The 7,013-nt window shown below is 41.0% G+C and overlaps 1 long non-coding RNA gene across 3 annotated transcripts in view; it reads right to left on the reverse strand.

The window, feature by feature from the left end:
- Positions 1 to 141: 141 nt before the first annotated feature.
- Positions 142 to 7,013, reverse strand: part of LOC107835310 (uncharacterized) — an 8,634-nt gene continuing 1,762 nt past the window's right edge. For 2 of the 3 annotated variants that reach the window (XR_001661121.1, XR_001661120.1), the window contains one exon: positions 6,834 to 6,938. This is a non-coding gene — a long non-coding RNA (uncharacterized LOC107835310). Of the gene's footprint in view, positions 940 to 6,833; positions 6,939 to 7,013 lie in introns of those variants that run through there. The other variant, XR_001661122.1, reaches the window with a different exon arrangement.

Below are 7,013 nucleotides of genomic sequence, written 5' to 3' on the forward strand. Positions count from 1 at the left end.
TTGTTCCTCTGCATTTTCAGTAACCTGTACAATGAGTTTCTGTTCTTTTTTACATGACAAAGGCCTTTTAAACTGTTCATCATGTTTGTCTTTTCTAGAAACCTGATTGGATTTAGCTGTGGACAAGCTGAGAGCTTTTTATCCCTGTCTGTCAATTTGCAACAATGTTTTTGCTTCCAGTGTTTTAGCTTCTTCTATTTTCTCCTGCTTGTCTCCAATTTTCCAAATCCCGTTCGTAAGCATTTTGTGGTCTAGGTCTCTGTTTCTTCTCCTGTAATTTGCAAACTGCAGCTTCGTGTCTTTCTTTCAACCCCTGTAATCTTCAAAATTCATTATCTTGATCAATACATGTTTGAATATCAATTCTGTCTTTCAAACATGAAATGAAATGTGAGCTGAAGTCAACGTTATAATCAGTATTGGTCGTGCTGTCAGGTTTGAAATGTTTTGTAATGTAAGGCAACTTTAAAATCAAGTTGCTTAAATTACAACCCTCATCTTGAATTTTGACAATCCTGTTGATTTCTTCATTTGATTTGATTGTCATCGTTTTCATTTAAGTGATAACACTCCAGGGTAATCGACAGGAATCCATCTTACGTTTCTGTCCACAGTCTTTCCAGTTCAATTAAGGAAAGCATGTCTTTCCTTTAAGTCTCACAAAGTTCCTTTTTCTTTTGCTGTTTAAATTGTATCTGGGAATCCCATGAATCAGTCAGAGATACCGCCGTAAGAGCTAAAAAGAGAAATAAAAATCACAATTATTTGTTACCATTAGTGAAGCATAGCTTGTTACATTGATACAATTTCTTTCATGAATCATTAATTAAGCAGAATTAAAATATTTAAATAAACTTCAGTCACCGTTGTCTTGTTCCCTTATTGACTGAAGCTAAAACTTAAGTTGCCTTTTATGGATTTTTCTGCCTTGCTGTTAACCTTTCTGGTAGCTCTGTTCCTCTGTTACTGTAAATACGTTATACAGAATGATGCAAAAATAAAATCATTTAACTTTAATGGGTCCTGCAAAGGACCTGTCCCATGTAGACTGGGTACTTCAAAGGATGCAAACACCAAATTCGGACACAGCTAAACAAAGGCTGCGTCCACACTGCAGGTTGAAATGATCCGACTGAAATGACGCCGGCTCCGCCCCCATGCTGATGTAGAACAATCCTCCCACAATCATTTCAGGGCAATTGTCAGCAATTGACAATTGCCCTGAAAAAGACATGCTTTCCTTAATCCAGCATACCTTATGGCAGAGGTTCCCAAACTGTGGGGCACGCCCCCTGGGGGGGGCGGAGGGCCAGCGATCGGCCCCAGGTTATCTAGAGTCACCAAAGCGGGCCGGGGCGGGCCCCCCCCCCCGGGGGGGGGGGGGGGCTAAGGAAGGTGTCTGGATGAAAAAAACATGAACGCTGTATGCGCTGGGTTTTTATCTTAGAATGGCCAACTCTCTCTTATTCCTATGTCAATTTGATACAGTAGAGGCTTCCACACTTCCCATATCTGTGTCCTCTGTCACTTTTATCAGCAGTTTAAACTGTTTAATCCGTTGTTAACATGTCGTAACCTGTTTTTCCGAGCCGCCTTTAAACGCTGTGCGGCAGAGAAGAAGACCTGCTGCTGCTGTAGAGCTACTCAGGTGTGTTAGAATCAGGGGCGGATCTAGAAAAATATTTATGGGGTGGCAAGAGGGGGGCAGGGATTACGTCTTTCATACTCCTGCTAATTGATATGCATTACTGGACTGGACAGCGCCTATTGGTCACTATGTGATTTACTGTGTCCAGAAAACCATTTTATCCCAATACAGGACAGGAGAAATCTGACAAGAAAATATTAGTAGTGTCACCATTTGTTATAAAGATTAGAAAACTGATGTTTGATAAATTCTCCATGATACAAATCTATAAACAGTTTATTTCTGTTAGTTCAAGATGCAAGAAGGGGCAAATTTCTACTTATATTGGTCAATCGTTTTATTTTAAATATGCTGTAGGAGCCGTAGTTTGATATCACCACGTTTTGCGAACAGAGGGGATTAGCTCAGTTTTTGTCGCTTGTTTTTAGGAAATGCAGCGGCTGCAGTGCGCCACAATATAGGTACAATAAAGCTGATAAACAGGTGAAGAACCAAACTAGACAGAACCACTTCTGATTGTTTGCCAAGCCAAACATCCAATAAAAGTTCCACCAAGCCACTACTGAGGCACTGGGGTCATGTTTCTCAACACGGGCAAAAGAAGGTTCAATGTCCAAACTTATTGATTGTTATTGGTGATTTATTTTCCTTTTTCACCAAACAATTACAGAGATCAAACTTTCATTTGTTCTCATGCTATCACTCTTGCTCTGGTAAAAGCCATCGGCTCCAAACCCAAATGCCTTCTGGTCCTTCACCAGGCCCCTACACTTATAGAAAGTGGACTGACCCACATTACTTCCTGTCTAAATTTAGAAAATACATAAGAAAAATAATAAAACAAAAATAAATAAAATCAACAATTATCAACCTACAAATAAACTCTGTAAACAATAAAAAAAATAGACATTTAAGAGTAACAAAATTCAAATGGATAAAGAAATAAAGAAAAAATAGTTCCAACAACTTCTATGGACCTTACCAAGCTCCGCCCAAAAAAGCCCCTCGAAAGTCTCACATGACTCCATGTCTCACAAACAAAGCCTCACGGTGCTTAGTTTCTATGTGTAATTTCATTTCCACTGACTCTCTGCAGAGTATTTCTGAGTCAATTAGTGTAGCATTTCTGCCGGATTTTCACAAAATATCAGCCACGACAATGGACAGGGGAACCAACAAGTTCATATCATCTTTTTTGGACGACATCAAGGTGTTTGAGCCACGCGATGCCTCTAACATTGTGTGCATCACAGCGAAATGCTACCAGTTCATGAGGAAAACAGCAGATCCTCACACCCTCAGCATAAATATACCTGTGGACAAGATCACTGATGCCTATTGTTCTTCCAAGGCTGGGTAAGTCGGCATTCATGGTTTTGAGGGTTACTTTTGAAATCGGTGATTTCTGTTGTTGGCAAATGTTTTGAGTGTGCCTAGGCCTGATACACGGTACTCGGTGCTACTGTGGCTAACATGATTATGTAACCAAAGAACAGTATCTACTCGGGTTCAGATAGCAGTTTACTATCAACCAGTTATGTTTATTACAAGTTACTGGACTGAAACACATCCAACTTCGTCTCAACACTGTCATACAGTTTACCTGGAAAAACCCACAAAGAGAAAGAAAAATAAAAACTTAGATTATAAAGAATCCTTTCAGGGTCCTTGGTAAAAAAAATAAGAATAAAATTAAATTAAAAGAAGCTGGCCAGCAAAAAAAAAAAAGTTCATATAGAGCTCTATATTTGTGTGTGTGTCTGATGCATACAAAACGATGAAAGAGGTTGTCCTGGCTGGAATGGCAACCCAGAATGACGATGGTAGCCGATGTCCACAGACAGAAACCCTGCAGCCTCTTTCTCTTCCTCCGCAGGCACAGGAGCACCTTCCCAGTGTTCCTTTCCCCGATATCGGCCACAATAATGCACTAGCAGGAAAACATCATACATCAGGCATAAAGAGGTCAAACGCTATGCAGAAGGACGGCAGAGACTGGCATGTCTCTACTCCGCAGCAGCTCTGAAACTCTAAAGCCCGGGAGTTTCCCTAGTAACTAAGAGCGGTGAGCTCCATTTTAAAACAGCACTTAAGATTCTTTATCAGGAATATAACTCCATAAAATAATAAGCACCTCATGAACATACAGATGAAAATGAAATATTTCACTTAACACGACAAACTCGACAGTCATTTTAACTCACAATACCCACGGTAAATCAGGAGTTTGGTTTCTAAAACATTACAGAATTAGCGATGACTTGGTACATAAAATTAGAACACATACAACATTACAAATCTCCAGTAATGCTCACCTAGCAGGAAAACATCATATATCAGACATAAAGAAGTCAAGCGCTATGCAGAAGGACGGCAGAGACTGGCATGTCTCTACTCGCAGCAGCTCTGAAACTCTAAAGCCCGGGAGTTTCCCTAGTAACTGCAGTCGGAACACTGCTGTAAAGTGATGTCGTACTTTGCTCTTAAAGGGACACTACCCATAAAGTAAAAACAATACAGAAAAGCAAATAACACAGAACAAACAAATAAAATACAGCTGGGTTACATCTACAGTTTAGTAAAAATCCTTTCCAGGTAAAATAAAATCTTTAATGTGTGTCAGATACGGTTGACACACATTGCATATTGATCTGTTCAGCTAGCGTAAGACTGCAACAGACAGGCTTCAAGGTGTAGAAGTTGTATCAGTACTGTCATTATGCTGTACTTGGCTAAAAGATTTTCATAATGGATGTGTTAATTATTGACTTTCTTTTTTTTCATTCACTAAACACAAAGAAAGCAAAGCAATAATACTTACATCCGCAGACATTTCTTTGTTCTTATTGATCCTAGACGGTTGAGCTACAAATGCGGTCGTGCACAAGCTTTGATCCAAGCAAGGCATTCCGTTTCAGATTTTGGAAATCTGTGAATTTTAGTTCCACAAATACAATCAGGATACCTGACATCGCCTGATACCCCACTGACGGTGGAGAACCATTCTCTTTTGAGTCCTGACGCAAAACTTTCTGTTGGCCTGCTAGTTCACACTGTACATTAGCATGTATTTACTACTGAAGCTTGTGTTTGTGAGACGGTCAAGCGCGTGGTAGCTGCGCTGTGACGTAAAATGGGCATTAGCCAATGAAACGCGGCCCCTGTGGTAAGGTCCATTCCGCCTTTTTTCGCTGTGTAAGTAGGTTTTACGCACGACCCGTTGCCATGGCAACTGAAAAAACAACAGCTCAACGAGCAGATAGAGCATAGATTACCGATCAGGGGAATCAACATCAAAAAGCAAACATTTCCCAGAAAAAAAAGTAGCAAAAACACTAAAACAGGACATCCAGTCTGTTACATTATGCTGTCAGGATTAATGTCTGCATTGTGATTATTAATAAGTTTTCGCCTGAACACAGCGGTGGTTGATTAGCTGGTTTAAACAGCTGCTCTACTGATGACTTGGTGGGGGTTGTTTAGTGCTAACGGAACCAAAACACACCGAACTGCGCAGCACATACTAAAGGCGTTTTCGCACTGCAGGGAACGGTACGGAACGGTACAGTGGAACGGTTCCAGCCCTGTTGTGTTCGCATTACACTGAGGGCGCCATCGAAGCGGTACCGGACATTATTTTTAAAACTAAACAATGGTTTCGATGTAGCGGCCGACTGTACTCGTTCATCAGCGAGTAAGCGGAGGAAAAAATACCTCATCATTAGACCAGGTGATTGCACTTCAGTTGAGACGAATCCGTTGCTAATTAAAACTAATAATAAAAATATTGAAAAGAGCACTCTTTACAAAGAGCCAGCTGTTAACGGAAAATCAACATCTGACTCCATAACAACCAGCGGCCAATCAGCTGCTGGTTCTAAGCAGAACCGCTTGGCCGGCACGATTGGGGCCGGGTGGAACCGGTCGCAAGTTGTAATGCGAACACGCTCGGAACCGTTCCGTACCGTTCCGTGCAGTGCGAAAGCCCCTTAAGGTTATCAAAGTGAATAGCGGGCTAACAACAGTTAGGCTAGTATATCTGACCCACTGCTCACTTGTTCAATCTTTTCTTTAAATTAAAACATTTTTGTCACCTGTGAAATCTGAAGCCCTTATTACCATTATCTATGGTTGAATTAACTGTTAAACATTGCGTCCGTTGTTCTGATTGTTTGCTTGATTGTAGTAGTTTCCTGACTCAATGAACAGCAATGGCGCATGTGTGACTTACGATAAGTCACGTAATGTCCAGTCCAGTAACATATATATCCATCAATGCTGCTGGCGCTCTGTCCTTCTCTCGCACTTCCCGCTACTTAGCAGTGGGTGTCAGGTTACATTGTGTTGCATTCAAAGTTGTCGGAAAAAAGAGTTTCATGCGCTTAACGTCCGATTTGCCATAACTATTAATTGAATTCATTGTCGCTAGCTGGGGTGGTAACAGGGGTGGCAAGGCTCTCGTTTGGGGTGGCAACTGGCAGCCCAGTAGATCCACCCCTGGTTAGAATCATGGCAGCAAACCAGCAAAACGCAAAGAACTTTTCACAGTTGTCCCCCAAACTGACCTACTGAGTTGAGTAAAGCTGTTGCATGCAGGTAAAGTTAGCCAAAAGATGACTAGCTAGCTAATAGCAATACAGCACCTTAAGCTTAACAAGTAGCCTGTAGACTACCGATGTTGTTGTCTATGTTCAGCTATGTACATTCATTTGCCCCCAAAAAAGTCGATTCCCCTCCCCCACCCGTTCTTAGAGACAGGGAGTTTCTAAGAATCCCCCCCTCACATGCGTCGTTTCAACCAGACAGCCATTTGTAATCCATAAGGGGGGCCCAAAAAATGTTTGGAAACCACTGGGAGGCGCAGAAGAAAAAGTTTGAGAACGACTGGCTTACGGTAATGCCCATGCACACATCTTGACAAGACAACACCCTCCAAAAGGGTGTTGTTGGCAGCTTCTTTTCTCAATCTTTTGAAGGCCGGAACTAATGGTAAAATGATGATTTACTAAAGCCGTTCATTGTCATCAACCACCATAAGAGCTAATAAGAGAAATAAAAATCACAATCATTTTTTTACCATTAGTGAAGCATAGCTCGTTACATTGATAGGATTCCTTTCATAAATCATTAATTAAGCAGAATTAAAATACTTAAACTTCAATCATCGTTACCTTGTTCTCTTATTGACTGAAGCTAAAACTCAAGTAGCCTTTTATGGATTTTTCTGCCTTGCTGTTAACCGTTTCTTTCTTTGCAGTTAACCTTCTCCGGTAGCTCTGTTGCTCTGTTACTATAGATACGTGATACAGAATGTTACCAAAATAAAACCATTGGCAGCTTCTTTTCTCTTTATTTCCTCCAGATT

This window comes from Poecilia formosa, unplaced genomic scaffold, assembly GCF_000485575.1.
Source record: "Poecilia formosa unplaced genomic scaffold, Poecilia_formosa-5.1.2 Scaffold1532, whole genome shotgun sequence".
NCBI lineage: Eukaryota > Metazoa > Chordata > Actinopteri > Cyprinodontiformes > Poeciliidae > Poecilia > Poecilia formosa.